This window comes from Quercus suber, unplaced genomic scaffold, assembly GCF_002906115.3.
Source record: "Quercus suber isolate HL8 unplaced genomic scaffold, Cork oak 2.0 scaffold_411, whole genome shotgun sequence".
In the NCBI taxonomy this organism is placed as follows: domain Eukaryota; kingdom Viridiplantae; phylum Streptophyta; class Magnoliopsida; order Fagales; family Fagaceae; genus Quercus; species Quercus suber.
Window position 1 is genome coordinate 493,466 of NW_027069862.1, and position 8,323 is coordinate 501,788.

An 8,323-nucleotide genomic window follows, 5' to 3' on the forward strand; every position below is an offset into this window, starting at 1 on the left:
ATATTTGAAACTCCCTTCAGAAGACCCCAAAGGAAATTCCTCTGAATACTTTCCAATGTAGCAGCCATAGCTTTAGGAATAGTAAAAAGAGATAAAAAGTACGTTGGGAGACTTGAGAGAGTACTCTTAAGTAACATGAGCCTACCACCCTTAGATAAATAGAGACGCTTCCACCCAGATAGCTTCTTTTCCATTTTCTCCGAAATAGGATTCCAAATCGAGGCTATCTTAAAAGAAGTTCCCAACGGCATCCACAAATATTTCATAGGCAAACAACCCACTCTACATTGAAGAATATTAGCCAGAGCATCTAGATTATTCACCTCCCCAACAGGAACAATCTCACTTTTCCCTACATTGACCTTCAAACCCGTAAAAGCCTGAAAACAAGACAACACCAACCTTATGGACAACAGTTGTTCCCTAGAGGCATCACAAAATAAGATAGTGTCATTAGCAAATAACAGATAGGAAATACGCACACTAACAGAGTTCACAGCTCCCACATGAAAACCCCGAATAAGATTACACTCCTTTGTCTTCTTCAACAGTCTACTTAAGACCTCTATTCTCAAAAGAAACAAAAGCGGGGATAGTGGGTCCCCTTGTCTCAACCCACGAGAGGTCCCAAAAAAACCTTCAGGGGATCCATTTACCAAGATTGAAAAACGGGCAGACGAAACACAAGCCTTAATCCACCCCCTCCATTTCAACCCAAAATCCATCTAGCCTAACAAATAAAACAAGGCCTCCCAGTTCACATGGATATCCAGCTTGCAAACCACACTCGATATTCTGCTCTTCAACCTACTATCCAGGCATTCATTAGCAATAAGTTTGAATACTGAATTTTTTTTTTTTTTTTTTTTTTGATAGGTAAGAAAAAATATATAAAAAACTGCTAGATGCAAAAAAAGCACCAGCAAAGCATAAGTACAAAAAAGAAGTAAAAGCAAAGACATAAAAAACCTAAATTACAAAGAAAGAGAGCTAAGGAAAAGAGGAAGAGAGTCACTAGAATGTGAGTTCCAAGCCCTAGCCCAATCAAACAGAGAACTAGAAAAGAAAGCATGATTCAGTCCTCAGATCTATCCAAATCCTCAAATGTATGCTGATTGCGTTCCTTCCAAATACACCACATCAAATACAACGGAACTAAGTTCCAATGTAAGATGAATGCTTCCCCAACCAATTCCACCAACTAAATAGAAAATTTGACACCGTAAATGAGGAAACCCATGAGATCCCAAAATCCTAAAGATAAAGCACACAGCCGATAAGCTTTCCATAATGTAACAACAAATGATCCCTGTCTCACCACAGCAACGACACATAACGCAAGTTATCAACCTGAGGATTCTATTCCATGCGGCTGTCCAAACAAAGAAAGAACACGCTGGGGTGCCTTAACTTTCCAAATACCTTTCCATGAAAAAACAGCAGAAGAAGGGCTATGTAACTTATGATAATATGAGCGGATGGTAAATCCCCGTTTTTGGTAACTTCCATCTCAACTGATCACCATCAGTCCCTGAAGGTAAATTGGCTGCCAAGAATCGAAAGAAATCAGCCACCACAGCTGCCTCCCAATCATTAGGACCTCGATTAAAACGAACATCCCAAGTTCTCCCTTCCCCTGCTCCTTGACTTATCAAAGATGATTCTATGGAAGCCTCTCTGTTTGCAGCAAAATTGTATAAGATTGGAAAAGCCAATTGGAGAGAAAGATCTCCACACCACCTGTCTGTCTAAAATTTCACTCTATCCCCCACCCAACCTTGTACTGGACATATTTGTTGAAAACTTCCCAACCTTTCCGGATACTTCTCCACAAACCACAACCATGAGCTCCCCTATCCAACTTAGAGGTCCACCCCCCCATTCTTCCCCAATTTCAAAGCTATCACCCTCCTTCAAAGCCTATTCTCCTCAATCCCAAAACGCCAAAACCACTTTCCTAGCAAAGTTTTATTGAAAGTAGTCAATTTCCTAATACCCAAGCCACCATTAGCAATAGGTAAACACACCTTATGCCATCTCAATAAATGATTCTTAGGTCTTCTCACAAGAAATCCCTTTGGAACTTCTCAATTTTGTTTGCCACATGTGTAGGGATGGTGAAAAGAGATAAAAAATATGTGGGAAGGCTGGATAGTGTGCTTTTAAAGCAATGTCATTCTACCTCCTTTCGACAAATACAACTTCTTCCACCTAGCTAGCTTCTATTCGATTTTTTCCAAAATAAGGTTCCAAATAGAGGGGGACTTATGAGACGCCCCCAACGGCATATCAAGATAAGTCATTGGCAAAGCCCCAACCCTACAACCCAATATCTCTGCCAAAGCATGCACATTCTTTACCTCCCCTATAAGAACCATTTCGCTTTAGCTACATTAACCTTTAAGCCAGTCAAGCTGAAAACAAAGTAACAGCAATCGAACATGTAGGACTTGCTCAGAATTTGCCTTCCGCCAACAAACGAAGTTTGAGTCTCAGAGATGAGATTATCCAAAACCACCCTCAACCTATTAGCCAACACCTGGACAGCAGCTTGTACACACTACCCACCAAACTGATGGGCGAAAGTCCTTAATGTTAACGGCATTACACTTCTTAGGAATTTAAGTGAGGAACGAAGCATTCATAGACCGTTCAAACACAGAGTGCCGATGAAAGTTATCAAAAAAATCCATGACATCCTTTTCCACAACACTCCAACATTTTTGAAAGTAGCCATGGTGAAATCAACAGGACATGAGTTTAGGGTGTTTTTTTTTTTTTTTTTTTTTTTTTTTTTTTTTTTTTTTTTTTTTTTTTTAAACTAGGATGTCAAAATGGTGTGTTTTGGCAAATTTTTTTACTTTTTTTTTTTTTAAAAAAACACTTATTTCGGCCCATATTGGACTGATTCAGGGCTTGTTTCAGCCTGTTTTGGACCGAATTGGATAGAATCGGACTGTATCATCCCAAATCAGACTGTATCAGGCTGAATTGGAAAACGAAAAAAAAAAAGGGTTCATGGATGCCTGTGCAGCCGCATCCATGGCCGCATGGCGCATTCGTGCGTATCATACTTGGGTGCGCCGACCCAATTAGCGAACCCATGCTTTCCAGGGGGATGGTGTTCTAATTCAGTTCTTGATCCTTATGGAGTTGGTATGTGGAGAACTATTAGATAGGGATGGCCATCTGTGTCAAGCCACCATTATGTATGAAGTTGGGGATGTAACACAGGTGAACTTTTGGCAAGATTGATGGAGTGGGGAGAGTTCTCTTGTTGTTTGCTACCTTGAGTTATTTTGGATCTGTCGTAATAAGGAGGCAAGTGTGGCAGATTTAATGCATTTCACCAATGGAATTCTTCATTGGAGTCTATACTTTGTATGGGCCATACAAGATTAGGAATTGGAGACTTTGATGACCTTTATGAATACCATTTATGGTTTGGGCATTTAGGGGGATTGGGGAGGATAAGATGTGCTGGAAACCCAATGAGAAAAAGGGCTTCAAGGTTGGTACTCACTGCCATCTTTTGGATGCCGTTGCAATCACCAGTGAGCAGCCATTCCCTTGGAAAAGAGATCAAAAGCCCCTTTGAGAGTAGCCTTCTTTGTATGGACTACAGCTTTGGGTTAAATTTTGACAATTGACAACTTAAGGAAGAGAAAGGGAAGGTTGTTTTGGTTGTCATCTAAATGGTCATGTTTGGATGGTTATCCCCCATTGCTTGATGTGGTGCATCTAGAGGGAAAGAAATGGTAGGATTTTTGAAGAACCCAAAGTTCTATGCCTGGTCTTAAGTTTATCTTTTTTAGAACTTTGTTGGATTGGCTGTCAGTCATGAGAAACCTCTGTTAACTTTCTATTATTGATTAATCAGATTTATGCAATTTTTTTAACTGATTGTCTACCCCAGTATATTTCTGTATACTTGGGTACTCATTTTCTGATTTATATAATCTTATTGCTTATTAAAAAAAAATTACCTACTAATTTAGAAGTCAGTGGAGGCTTAGCTTTATGTAATCAAAGGTCATTCAAGTGTCAAAAATTGGGGCCCATTCATTTCTAGTTTACAAATTTTGCATGAACAAATGCCATTAATGTTCCTAAAGATTTGCAGATGAGCTCCAACACTAGATGTCTGTGGATGAGATGATAGGTTCAAGATCCACTGGGTGCATTTAATTTCCAACAATAAAAAAATGTTCCTGAAGATTGTCTCTGAATGTCAAAGTGTCTTCTGTAATTGTGAAACTTGATCATGAACTAGAAAAGAAACATTGCTGGTAGCTCTATTCTGCTCAAAACCTGTCTCTTGTAAAAGAGGGAGGTGGGTAGGGAATGAGCCTCTGACCTCAGTCTTTAGTAATTCCCAGAGAAGACAGCAACTGGTCCAAATGAGAAGGAAACAAAGCCCTCTTTCAACTCTTTTGTCAGTCAGGGTGGTAACCCATTTCAAGAAATAGACATGATTGTGTGCATTTCATCTCTTTCTGATACAGAGAGCTTTGGGTATATTTTCGGTGCCCTTCTTATTTTTCAACAATCCAAAAAGAATCATTCTTCCTAATTTAGATAAAGTTTTGAACACTGCCCGTTTGACTAATGGAAATGGGTTCTTCATATGGTTGCAAATAAGCTACTTCTTTGCCTTCCTTTATTGCCATTTGATAAAGGGAGAAAAGGAAAAATTAACCGGACAAGATCTATATGTGTTCTTGTCTCATAGTCTCTTGAACCGTTCATTCAAGTTCCATGTAAAATGATTCAACCTTAGCGCGCTTCATCTGATATTTACCTTGTGAGATGTGTAACTGGTATTAGGAAAAATCTTATTGATTGTTCACTCTGTCCATTACTTGTTTTGTGGGTGTCTCCAAAAAAATTGGGGGTAACATTGCCTACCATACATCTCTCCAAACCTCGCAAAAGTGGAAGTTGTTGTGCACTGGGGTATGATTTTTTATAATATTTCAATTGAAATGGTGAGCATCAAATTCATTACAATATATTCATTCCAAGTATATTGTAAGAAGAATATATATATACACACACACTCACACATATAGAGCAGCAATTTGGCCACATGTATAAATACCATGCTGGTGAGGGTCACTATCCCTACAGTTATTGTTGTTTGAAACACAACAATAATAAACAATACTTGAGTAAAAAAAATGAAATACCTTTGAACATTGGTCATGTATTCTAATTTAATGTAAAACAAGGACTAAAAATTTTGGGTGCTTACTGTAGCTTCAGGATTATGAATCAGTGCACGGAGCACATCTACCAACTCCCAAGATTATGAGGAGGTGTTGGTTGCCATGCCAACCTGCAAATGATTACCCACATTTAAGCATAAAGAACACGCTATTGTTGACAAAGAAAGTTTTTTTTTTTTTTTTTTTCTTGGGGGTGGGGGGTGGGGGCAGGAAAGTTCACCGCAATCCCAGAAGCACCATTCAACAATAAAGTTGGAAGCCGAGCAGAAGAAGGGATGGTTCTTTTTGTGAATTATCAAAGTTGGAACAAAGTCAACCTGCAAATAGGTGAAGCATATGATACAAAATTACATTAATGATGAAAACATGCTGACTACAAATCACAATGTATGGAATGGCACTAACGGTGTCTTGTTCTAGATCTGCCAATAACATTGCTTCTGTGAGTGCCTGCAAAAATAAACCTGAAATACATGAATATCCTCAAAAATGCTTATTTCTTTACAATAAATTGTGAAAACCAGACTTAATTGGATTATCTAATGCACTACAGAACAATCACACCAGCAACAAGTTTACACCATTAAAATTACATTGCATACAGTTAATCAAGAATTTGGCAACAGAGTCCAGAACACAATCAACAAGAAACACACTTTAAAGCAGGATCCAACACAGCTGGCTTAGGCTGTTTCTAGCATCTGGGAGATTATCTAGAAATTATTTTCCAGGCAGAAGGCATCAAGACAATTTAAATTGCCAAAGCCAACACAGCACAGGGGTCAGGCATGGCTTCTAAAAGAAAGGGCTTCAAATCTTTAGCATAGACCCCAGAAAACTAAAAATCCCAACTAAGACACAGAATCATTCGCATACTCGCCAACAAGTAAGGGACAACACGAACACTAGACAAGATTTTTTTTTTTTTACATTTATTTTTTTGATAAGTAACGAAACTTTATTGAAACCAAAGCAAGTACACTGAGGATGTACTATGGGGCAATAGAATAATTAAAACAGTTAACATAGAAACTATTATACTTTAGACACATATCAATAAAAGAGCGACAAAAGGGAAGTTCCCCCCCCCCCCCCACACAAAACAAGTAATGGACAGAGTGNATTTTTTTTTTTTTTTTTTTTTTTTTTTTTTTTTTGAGTCTAAGGCTTTGTGGTTGTAAGAAAGCTTATCTTTCCTCTTGACACAATGAGGACATATGCAGAAATGTCTTTGGCATGTCCATGGGCAGCACATGTCCAACACGGATGCATTGGAAGTTGAAAATTTTGGAGTGTTCGTGCTTCTTAGGTTGACAATGTGCATGTGTGGGAGGAGGATATGAGAGGGAGGTGATGCTGGTCTGAGGGATGAAAAGAGGGAGATGTTGTCAACACGAAAGAGTGGGAGAGGGAGAGGTGGCGGTGGTGGTGTGGCATGGTGTGGGGGAATGGGGAGGTGGAGGTGGTGGTAGAAGGGTGAGGGAGTAGAGAAGATGGAGGTGGTGGTGGCAGCATGAGGGAGAAGAGGAAGGTGGTGGTGGCGGCGGCATAGGGGAGGGGGAGTGAGGTGACAGTTGGACATGGAGGAGTGGAGGATAAGGGATGTGGAAGGGTCACATGGTCTAGGAAATGGTTTATGCTGTTCAAAGCCATTATCTGCCATTTTGGTGTAAATTTTTGTTGACTATGAAAATGTTTTTCTTTGACTAATGATTTTTGGTTGCACAACATCGGAAGTATGGTCCTTCATTCTGTTTCAAATTCTGTTGATCATGAAATTGTTTGCCATTGACAAACAATTGTTGCTTTCACCAAATGTTCGAACCTATGTTTTTGACTGCTTTTATGGATTTAATCTACCAAAAATTTACCATTTTGGAGAAATTTTTTCAAAAAATTACCCATAATAAGGAGATTTCTGTAGCGGGGGTCATGCATTTCCATAATGGGATACTTCACTGGGATGTTCAGTTCTCTAGACTAGACAAAGAATGGGGGTTGGAGTCTTCGACTGCTTTTATGGATTTAATATACTCTAGATTAGTGAAGGGTGACGGGCTAGATAAACTCTATTGGAGGCTTGCTAAGAGTCGGGGTTTTGAGGTGTGTAGTTACTACTACTCCGTATCCTTGCCTAGGAAAATATCATTTCCTTGGAAGGTAGGGTGGTGATCTAAGGTTCCTCCTTGGGTGGCTTTCTTTTCGTGAACTGTTGCCTTAGGGAAGATTTGTCTACAGATAATTTAAGGAAGCAAGGCATTATTGTTATTGATTGGTGCTATATATGTAAAATGAGTGGGGAATCGGTGTTTCATTTACTTCTTCACTGTCCTATAGTGTATGAATTGTGGACAATGGTACGGAGTTTGGTTGGTCTTATACGGGTTATGCTGCAGAGGGTTATTGATTTGTTAGCAGCATGGCAAGGTCCCTTTGGTTGACATCAAAATATAGCCCTCTAGAGGGCTGTACCACATTACATTATGTTGTGTCTTTGGCGGGAAAGGAATGCAAGATGCTTTGAGGGTAGTGAATGGTCTATTCTTGAGATTAAAATTTTCTTCTTTCACACTCTATTGTATTGGAATGTTGCTTTCAACCTCTTCACTGTTCTCCTTTGCTAGATTTGCTTGAGCATTGTAATTTGAGTGATTGATTTTAAACCCCAAGTATACCCCATGTACATTGGAAGCTCTTTTTTTTATCAATAAAATTTTTGTTACTTATAATTTTTTTTTGGCAAGAAACCTCTTCAAGAAAGGACAGCTTCGTGTACTTTAAAAAAAAAAATGCAGGACCTTTTTGTGTACCCACCCCTATTGAGTAAAACCCTGGACACGTGACCCTGCATGCAAGAACCTTGTCTTTTGTAATTCTAGGACTTAAGCTTTAGACCTTGTTAGAAATATGTGGTTAAATGATTAAATTTACCATATCCTAATAGCTTAAGCTTTTGGAACAATCGGTAATTTAACATAGTATCAGAGCATGAGATCCTGGGATCGATCTATGTCTCTTCCACTCTACCTCTCATTTAAATTCTCACGTGTTGGGCCTCACCTATTAAAAGGTAGTTTTGGCCCACACGTGAGAGG

At 39.1% G+C, this 8,323-nt stretch overlaps 1 long non-coding RNA gene across 1 annotated transcript; it reads right to left on the reverse strand.

Moving 5' to 3' along the window:
• Positions 1–4,886: 4,886 nt before the first annotated feature.
• LOC136062409 (uncharacterized) lies at positions 4,887–5,718 on the reverse strand. The gene is made up of 3 exons (XR_010624158.1): positions 5,634–5,718; positions 5,449–5,545; positions 4,887–5,338 (listed from the first exon to the last, which is right to left on the reverse strand). It is a non-coding gene; the product is annotated as an uncharacterized LOC136062409 (long non-coding RNA).
• Positions 5,719–8,323: the final 2,605 nt, after the last annotated feature.